This window comes from Euleptes europaea, chromosome 7, assembly GCF_029931775.1.
Source record: "Euleptes europaea isolate rEulEur1 chromosome 7, rEulEur1.hap1, whole genome shotgun sequence".
Taxonomy (NCBI): Eukaryota; Metazoa; Chordata; class Lepidosauria; order Squamata; family Sphaerodactylidae; genus Euleptes; species Euleptes europaea.
This window is the reverse complement of record NC_079318.1, coordinates 48,312,721-48,323,503: the sequence shown is the minus strand read 5'-3', so window position 1 is coordinate 48,323,503 and position 10,783 is coordinate 48,312,721.

Below are 10,783 nucleotides of genomic sequence, written 5' to 3'. Positions count from 1 at the left end.
GATTGTAAGCCGGTTTGATTCTGCCTTAAGTGGTAGAGAAAGTCGGCATATAAAAAACAACTCTTCTTCTTCTTCCCACTTTTGATGGGGTTCAACCTGGATCCACACCAGAGTAACATCAAGACTGGACTATTGTAATGCACTCTGTACAGGTCTCCCTTCAAAATCAACTCAGGAACTCCAGTTAGCGCAGATTGCTGTGGCTCGGTTAATAACAGGAACTAGGTGATGCATGCATGTTACACCTGTTCTGCAATCACTCCATTGGGATGCCCATTAGTTACTGGGTTCAATTCAAGGAACTGGCCATCGTGTAGAAGGAACTTCATGGCCTTGGACTCTCAGATGTGCGGAACTATCTCTCCTCCCTTGTCCCACCACCTTTGCTCATCGGAACAGGAACTTTTACAGGTACCGCTCTGCAGATGGGCAAGATCAACTACTATTTGTACACGTGCAGTCTCGCTAGAGGACCCCACCCTATAGAATGCCTGCTAAGGAAGTCAGGAAGACTCCTACACTTTTAGCTTTGCACAGACAATGTAAAACATAACTGTTCAAGAGGGCATTTCTATAAAGAAACAGGGCTGCTTTATAACAGAATGGTTCAAGAAGACATTTCAGTAGAGAGAATGGGACTGTGGACTGTACTACTAATAAGCATTTTCTGTTGCTGCATGTTTTTATTTTGCTTTCGCTACATTACATTTTGTCCTGACCTGGAGAGCCCCAGGCCAGCCTGATCTCTAGGGTTGCCAACCTCCAGGTACTGGCTGGAGATCTCCTGCTATTACAACTGATCTCCAGCCAATAGAAGTCAATTCCCCTGGAGAAAATGGCCGCTTTGGCAATTGGACTCTATGGCATTGAAGTCCCTCCCCAACCTCCTCAGGCTCCACCCCAAAAACCTCCCGCCAATGGCAAAGAAGGATCTGGCAACCCTACTGATCTTGTCAGACCTCAGAAGCTAAAAAGGGTCAGCCCTGGTTAGTATCTGAATGGGAGATGACCTCCAAGGAATACCAAGTGTGTGATGTGGGGCATGCAATGGCAAACCACCTCTGAACATCTCTCTCTTGCCTTGAAAACCTTACAGGGTCACCATACGTCAGCTGTGACTTGACAGCATAAATATATATATATTTCCATTTACATAATGCCATGTCTTTTATTGTTTAATATGTTGTGTTTAATACTCAAGCCTTGTTTCAGATTTCTGAAATCCTAGTCCTATTACATTGTTTTAGATGTCTCCTCATCCTATTGATTGTAGCAATTTACCTTCTGTAATCCCCTTGAGTCTGTGAGAAAGGCAGACTCTATATACATACATACATACATACATACATACATACATACATACATACATAAAATTAAACAATTAGAATGGTTCTGTTAGCTACATATATTCCAGCTATCCCCATTTACCAGTAATATGTCTACTGCCTCTATTTTATCCCTATTTGCATTTTGAGGAGATTCTGAGATGCCTTTTAAAAAATGTTATTGTGCACATAGGTGGTCTAGAGTTTTTAGGCTCTGCCCCTTTCCCTGGGTCTGTATATGTAACCCTCTGGGCAAGTGGAAGGAGCTGGTGTGGTGAGCCTGGTTCTGCTCTGCCTCTGCTATCAGCTCACCAGGTAGCCTAACTTTCTTGCAGGCTGCAAGGAAAAGAGGGGAGGAGGAGAGGGGGCAGGAGCTGCTTAACCCTTTCTGCCTTCTGTCCATTCAGTTCTGCAGTTTTGTCTCCTGCAGCAGAAAAGATGTGTCATCCCCATATCTCTTCCTTTATGAAGAGAACAGCAGCTTAGGGGGAGCAGTTCTGTGCAGACACATCAGGTAAGCAAAAGGTTAAGAGGGTGCTTCTGCTGCCACTCTTCCCCCTTAGCATCACAGGCTACAAGCTATTTTTAAAAAAAGAGTCCACCACATTTGCCTGAGGCCACTTGCAGTGCAATACCTTCTAAACCCATTGACTTGGATTTAGAATGACAGAACTCTTCTTAGGATAGGGTTGCCAGGTCCCTCTTTGCCACTGGCGAGAGGTTTTTGATGCATGGAACATGGGTGGGGTTTGGAGAGGGGAGGAACTTCAATGCCATAGAGTCCAATTGCCAAACCGTGCATTCTTGAGCCACGCCGGCAGCCAGGACAAAACTCTTGTGGAGGCCGGCGAAGGCCTGCCCTGGCACAAAAGCCCACAGCGCCAGCGACCGAGCAGCGTATGCCGATGTTTGTGGCCCCAGCATAGCAGCGCCAGGACGGGACACTGACGGTGTCCAGACACTGGCAAAGGCTGCAGCAGAATCCCAGGAGGTGTCCCCGGGGCGTCTCAGCGCCAGCCTGGGGGCAGGGCCACCGTTAGGGAGCCTCCTAAACCATTACGGCTTGGGAAAGCCCCTTTTTTTTAGGCTGAAGGCCCAAAACCTCCTTTGGAGGCAGCGCCACTGCGTTGCCTCCAAACAGCAGCACAGGCATTCCGCTCAGGAATGCACTGAAATTGGCCATTTTCTCCAGGTGAACTGACCTCTGTCGGCTGGAGATCAGTTGTAATAGCAGGAGATCTCCAGCTAGTACCTGGAGGTTGGCAACCCTAGCTTAGGATTACACTGCTGGTGTGTTGGTGGCAGAGGTGATGGCGGCCTCAGGCATGGATTTTGTTTGCTCTTAGGGATGACAGTTCAAGAAGCAGATAGAGCTGGCCCATGGAGTCCTCCGACACCGGGCCCTTTGCAAGGAACAGGTATTTCAGGACGAGGAACTGTGTTAATTAATAGGAGCAGATACCACAAGGATTTTCCCATTCAGGCACTACACCATCTTTGGCTGGAACCTGAAAAGAAGGTAGTGGGAGAAATTAACTTCCTGAAGAGTGACTTTTGTCTTCTCACAGAGGCCAATGGAATTCAGCTACTCATTTTCCTGAATAATAGCTTGAATAAATAGAAAATATGGAATATTAAAATCATTTTTCTTTAGGAATACAATGGGTATTGAGTTAGTCAACATTTTGTAACTATCCATAAGAGTGTATGGGTTGGGGGGTAGCCTATCTGGCCACAATATTCCCTCGTAATCACTTTGGCAAACAATCTTGAGACAGCTATACTATACATGATGGGATAATGAGTTCAAAGCTGTAAAACCTAGAAATCTTTTACCTCCGGTGGTGGTGTTATGGGTATTAAAGGTATAATATGAGTTGCCGACGTTGCCACCACAATCTCAAACTGATCAGGAGATGTGAAGCGGTGGCAGTTTAAGACTTCCTTTCCAAGAACTACTGTACTTAAACTATAAAACAAGGAACTCTTTGACTCAGCAGAAACATAATATGGTTGGCTCTGACCTAAGTTTACATTTATCACAGGTAGACACAAGCATACACAACTTTTTTAAACCCTCAAATACTCTACTTAATACAAATGCATTAAACATTCTGGTAGCCCGCTAAAGCAAGTGGGGTTGGATTATGGACCATAGTGGGAAAACAAGAGAAGAAGAAGAAGAGTTGGTTTTTATATCCTGACTTTCTCTACCACTTAAGAAAGAATCAAACCAGCTTACAATCACCTTCCCTTCCCCTCCCCACAACAGACACCCTGTAAGCTAGGTGGGGCTGAGAGAGTGTGACTAGCCCATGGCCACCCAGTTGGCTTCATGTGCAGGAGTGGGGAAACAAATCCAGTTCACCAGATTAGCCTCCGCCGCTCATGTGGAGGAGTGGGGAATCAAACCCGGGTCTCCAGATCAGAGTCCACTGCTCCAAACCACCACTCTTAACCAGTTTGCTTCCATGTACGTGGAGACAGATCGATATCTATGCACACACACACACACATGCATATCGATGACTAATTTATAATTAAGCACACCCACAAAATAACGCTAAGAATACTGGACTGCAGATATATTTCAAAGGCATGTTTAAACGTACTGCCTAGTAGACAAAACCAAAAGGGAGCACTAATGAGAATCTCGTTGAGATAGAGAAGGGTTGAGAAGGACCCCCTGAATGGTGCTTCTGTGTGAGGATCATAGACCAGAGATCCCTCAGTATTTTTACAAGAGCCATCCAAAAATGTCATGCAGGCTGAAAGATTACAAGGCTGGTCACAACCAGAAAAAGAAGATTGAGTCTGAACATGCCTGCAGAGAGCTAACTGGGAAAGCAAGATAACTGTGGAGGCATCTGGCATTGAGATTAAAGAGACTAACCATGACTGAGCATATTGTTTACAAGTATCAGGGCAACTGGAGGAACAAGGGTCCTTAAAAGAGGCTCTGGGTGGATAAACCTTTGAAAGAGCACATAATAAGCTTTGAACCTCTCTCACCAAAGCAGAAGCAGCAGCAGAAGAAGAGTTGGTTTTTCTGGGCCGACTTTCTCTAATTTTTAAGGAGAATCAAACCGTTTTACAATCACCTTCCCTTCCTCTCCCCACAACAGACACCTTGTGTGGTAGGTGGGGCTGAAAGAGTTCAGAAAGAACTGTGACTAGCCCAAGGTCACCCAGCTAGCTTCATGTGTAGCAGTGGGGAAACCAACCTGGTTCACTAGATAAGAGTCCACCGTTAAAGTGGAGTGGTTAATCAAACCCAGTTCTCCAGATTAGAGTCTACCATTCTTGACCACTACACCACACTGGCAGCTGAAGATCTTGGGGGTTTCATGAAGACAGTAGTGATTACCTCCATAAAACCTTATACGGTGTGCTGATTGATTTACATCATTATATTTGTGGGTTGTGGATGGCTGAAAATATTTCCTACTACATGTTCCATTGTTTTATCGCAAAACTATAAGGAAAAATTTCTTCCAAACCAATAAAAAATGTATGTTTATCAGTTAACACAACAGAAACTAGATTTATTTTATTTTTGCCAAACAGGGACACTACTTGAACTTTGGCAACTTGGCAACTGCAAAACAAAAGCAAATCTCTTATGATTCATGTATGGGCTGTAAGCTCTTAAAGACACTTCTCCTTATGATTTAACTGCTGTGTACCTTTTAAGGTTGCTGTTCTTAGATTTATTATGGTTCTTTTGATCTGACGTACAGATCCACTGTACAAAAGAGACTTGAACCCCACTCTGCCATAGAGAACTGAACCCCACTCTGGGTGAACTTGAGCCCGCCAGCCACTCTCTCTCTCTCTCTCTCTCTCTCTCTCTCTCTCTCTCTCTCTCTCTCTCAACCCAACCTACCCCACACAGGGCTATTGTTGTGAGGATAAAATGGAGTGGGGGAGAACAATATTGTAAGCCATTTTGGGGGCCTTCCATGACTGTTAAACTAGTGCAAAACCAATACAAGTTTTCTAATGCAGATATTATAGATGTAGCAAGAAATGGCATGGGTGATATTTCTGTTTGAGCATGTCTTGTGGCCAGACAAACAGGCTGCAGAGCCTCCCCCTTTCCCTATCAGTCTGAGAGAGAAAGTGGCTGTATGGATAACAATAATTTCTAAGTTGTTCAGCGATCAAATCAATGATATTGCTTCACTTCATTACTGAACTTCAGTCCTATGTAGTTACAGCGTGCTGTAGTGGTTAAGAGCGGTGGTTTGGAGCGGTAGAGTCTGATCTGGAGAACTGGCTGGGTTTGTTTCCCCACTCCTCCACAGGAGCGGCGAAGGCTAATCTGGTGAACTGGATTTGTTTCCCCACACCTACACATGAAGCCAGCTGGATGACCTTGGGCTAGCAGTCACACTCTCTCAGCCTCACCTACCTCACAGGGTGTCTGTTGTGGGGAGGGGAAGAAAAGCCGGTTTGAGAAAGTCAGCATATAAAAACTCTTCTTCTTCCTCTTCTTCTTCCTCCAAGTTCCAACCATTCTTAACTTCTAAGACCTGACGAGATCGGGCTATACCATGCTGCCTTCCCTTCTGTGGTGGATTGGTGATCTGAGTATTAGAGACACATGACAAGTTGCTTAACACCTCTCTTATTACTTATTATTGCGAAGATGACCTGGTTCAGGGTGTTCTAATTCCCTTAATTTTTGGCACTTTAACTTCCATCATCATTCTGGGGTTGGTGGCTAGTTGGCTGACCCATGACACCAGTTTGGCAACCACTGGTCTGGAAATCTGTAATGAAAGCTTTAGCTCTGCCTAGATTGAGAAAATAATTTTGGTCTAGAGATCAGTTGTAATTCTGGGATATCTCCGGGCCCCAACTGGAGGTTAACCACCCTGTTTGTTACATATCTCATCCTTGCACCAATGAGCTTTTAAAGCTCAGTTTCCAAGGTACATTGGGCTGGATTCATTCACGGCCACCCAGTGAGATTTATAACCCGTAATTTGAACCCAAGTTTCCGAGATTCAGACCCCAAACTCCAGTATGCATACCCATGGTCACTCTGCAGCATTCCACAAAAAGCATGGGAATGGATATGTGCCATTTCTTTCTTTTTTTGTTCACAATCTCCAGACTCAGTTAGAAGCATGTATATTTTGGTATCCATACCAGAGTTCAAAAAATAAGGTGGGAGTTTGCCCCAAGTGCATGGCTGAAATTAATTCCGAGGGCATGTCCAGAAGGTTCTAATTGTGAGGACTGAATGTTCTATTCTTCCATTTTGCTTCGGCCTACGCTGATAGAGCAGGGGCCAGTTCTGTCCAGACAATTCACATGTTTACCTTCTGATGAAGGGGGTATGGAAGAGGGGTAGAAAATACTTTACAATACAGGCTTGCATCCCTGCTTTTGAATATTGTAAAGAAACTTTAAATAAATGTTACAGGTGCACCTACTTTAAATAGGACAAGAGGATTGTGTTTCATAGCTCTGCATTTGTATACAAGCACAGACTATGAGAATCAGCCCCTTAAAAGTTTTTGACAGACAAGCACAGCATATAGTGTTTATTTAAAAATACATTTTTATTCTGTGTTAAACATTCTTTTCTTCAACAACTACAATGTACATGATGAAATTTCACACTGATGGCTTCATAAAAGCATATTTACAATGCAAAGTTTTCCACAATTTGGTAGAATTGGATTTCTGAAACATCACTGAATTCACCTAGGAAGCAACAATGTAACTTCACAAGTTATAACATCAGCCTTGGTATAGTGAAGCTCTCAACAACTATCCCATTCTCAAGATTAAAAGTGGCCATTTACAGAAGGTTTGTCAAACTTTCTCATTCAGACATGGATCCCACATTCCAACACAGAGATAAGTGAGCTAATACTCTTATGTAGATTGTGCCTGTAATATTTCTCAGACTATAGAAACATTCTGAATATTTGGGGAAGGATTCTTGCAGGCTTTTGACTTTCACATTCCAACATTACAATGATTTTCCTTACAATGATTTTCTCATAACATTCACACTGCATCGTGGCTGCATGAGTGCCAAACGGCTTTCTTCATCATGGATTACTTCAATAGAACTTTGGATCCAGATTTCATGCTAGGAATCAGAAGCAAAGCCATGTAGTGATATATGTAGTACAGCCTGATTAAAAGAAAACGAGCATCCACATAACACTCCCTTTAAAAAGATCTAGCAGCCATGCCTAAATAATTAGAAATACTCCCAAATTTTATAAGCTAAAAGAAAGTTGGAGACAGTCATAATGGCAAAAGGCAAATCTCTGCAAAAGTCCCTTCCTAAGGTTTACAAATTCTAGAGAGGTTAATTTGTTTACCTTTAAGGTGCCACAAGATTCCATTTTTGTTTTTCCTTATGGAATTGAAAGGTAGCACCATGGACAACCACTTTCACAAGTTTATAAACTGACTTGCCATGAGCAAAATTCTGTACTGTAAAATAACAGGCCAATTCCATGAACTACTAGACCAGCAAAGTAGCATGTCTGGCCTGGTGCTAAAGTACATCACACACTATGTACTGGTGTTAGTTCTCATACTGGACAACTTTATATCAGCCATGTAAAACCAGAGCAAACCTGAATGGGGTCAAATATGGGATTTCTGTGGCAAGGAAATGGCCTTATCGGCTGAACTGGATGTTCAAATGTGGGACTTTTAAAGTGAATTTCCTATTTTTCTGTTATTACATTTCTACAAAATATAATGGCACTTTCAGACTGATTTAAACAGATCTGGTTTTCATTCATGTTTCTTTAATCCTTATGTTTTTACTCACAGACATGTAAGATTCGAGGCAAAGTGCTTATGATTGACTTCACTATACAGCAGTGGTTCTCAACCTTTTTCGAGTCGCGACCCCCTTTTACAATTGCCAAGTAACCTGCGACCCTCGTCATATTTGCATAAATTTGCATAAATGACATTTTCAATAGGATAAAGAAAACACATTTGTTTTTTTGGCAGTCCAAGGTATCCATATATATAATTACTTTAAATTTTAAAGTTTAAAACAAACAAGAAAACGGTACTACCACCTGTTGAGCAGCGGCTGTGACTGTGTGGTGCGGCAACCTTTCCTGGCACGGAGGAAAGAGTGCCTCCGAGCATGCACTGCGTTCCTTGTCCTCCCCTCTCTCCCCAAAAACTCTTCCAAGCAGGCCGGAGCTCTCGCGAGGAAACCCCCTCTCTTGTGACTGGGACACTGCTTGTGCACAGAACTGCAGTTATCCCTCAAAGCGGAGCTCCGTTTAATCACTTCACGAGAGCGAAGGGCCAGGAAAGAGCCGAGGGCCACTTATCCCGCTCGGACTTTTCGTGCCTTTTTCTCCCCTCCGCCAGTCACCGCTCCTTCTGCGCCTCACCGAACCTGCGCGCTCGAGGGGGAAATCCCGAACTGCGCATGCACCTCGACTCTCTCCCCCTTGGCCTTGCCAGAGTGGAACTGATGACTCAGGGCAGAAAAGCGAAGCCACACTACAGACATGCGCACTTGGATTCTAGGCTGAAGCTCCCGCCCCACCCGAGCGCAGCTAAAAGTAAAAACAACGTGGCTGTAGCGGCCTCAAGGGAGACCGCCCTCTTCTCCTCCGAGACCTGAACTGGCCGAGCCAGGGGAGCTTCCTCGGCCTCCCACACATCCTGCCGCATCATCCACCCGGCGCAGGTGCGACCGCGCCCAGGGCTGGCCCGCCCACCTCTCAGCTGGGCAGCGAGGCTACAGCTGGTGTGCGGCGGCACGCTGCCGCGTCTCTGCAGCCCAGCTCCTTCTGGCTGTCGGTCAGCCAGTTCCTCACCTCTCTGCTTGGGGTCTTCCCTGCCCTCACGGACGGATCAGGGTTACAGGGCGTCTGGGTTAGTCCTGGACAGCCCGGGATGGGGGCTGTCCCAGGACAGTGGCGGCGACCCCCCAGAAAACACTTCGCGACCCCCTTGGGGGTCCCGGCCCCCAGGTTGAGAACCACTGCTATACAGTCTGGTTAGAGAATACACTTGCAAGAGCTTTGGCAACAGATAATAATTTATTTTTTTTAATCTTACAGAAAGAATATGGCTTATAATAGAATGTATTACTATTTATTCATTGCCTAGAGTTTGGAAATTAAAATTATATTTACCAGTTCCCCCAAACCTAAATGACTGCCTATTTGAAGGTATTTACATAAAGTTCAATTAAGAAGATATCTTTAAAAATTTGATTGCCATATTTAGGTGAATATATTTCTTTTCAAGGCAATATAAATAGATGGCTTACATATAAAAAAACATTCAAGGCAATGTTGCAACTGCAAACTAAAACAAACAAGAACCATTTCAAATTAGGCTACAAAAATACACACATTCAGTTAAATGGCAGAATAATATACAAGCAGGAGATGTAAGCCATAGGTTCAACTGAGGCTTTCAAAGAACCAATGGAGGATGAGCAGCAGCAATACTCTGGTGCACTGAACAAAAGTTCATTACCAGTAAGGCAGTTCTCTCTCTGCACCCAAAACTCAATGGCAGAATTAATGGCATAAGTATTACCACTCCCAAGAACGGGTCATGGTCCTGTCCTGATTCAATCTATTACCATTGCATTTGGCTATAATATAAAGCCAGATAAAATGGATCCATTAAGACTGACCGGCTTGTTTTCCAGTGACTATACAATCCCTGATCTTTGGGCTGCCTTATCAAAGTTTTAGAAGGTTATGACCTCTCAATATTCTAAAATCAAGGTCCATCCTGGATCACCTCATACTTTATGTTGTAAGAAGATACAGAATTAAAGGTCCACTTGGTCAAATAAGAAATCTGTGGGTCTTACTATCAAATAGGAATTATGGCATAAAATGGGTTGAGAAGTTATAATCCTTCAATGAATTCCAATAAGTCAGGAAGAAGCCATTTAAAAATGAAATCCTACAAAATGACTTGAAAGAATTGCCATGCTTCAATAAATACATTAAATAGCACCATATTGAAAAGAATGAGAAAACCTCAGTATCTCGTTCGTGACTAAGTATAACTACTTATTAATTTAACATAAATGACATACTAAGATTTTGTTTCTTGAAGAAATCACATAAATACCTCTTTCATGTGGCAAATTAGACCCATGAAAGTTATTTCAATCCCTTGTAGGGAGAAAGCAGCACCCCTTCGTTACTGTGGTAAAAAACAAAGGAAACATTTCCTAGTAAAGAAAATAAACAAATAAACAAAGAGTATTCTATCACTAGCTTCACAGACTTGCTTAATCCCATCGCTTGCAATTGGTGAGGATGGCTGCTGCAAAGGGGCGTACTGATTGGTCCAGTGGGCAGAGCATCACACTGACGTTGCCCCATTTAGACAAGTCTAGGCAGCCCTATGGGCAGTGCTCCCGCACCATGTTGGCTCCCGCACCATGATGCTGGGGGGCCAGTGCTACCACATAC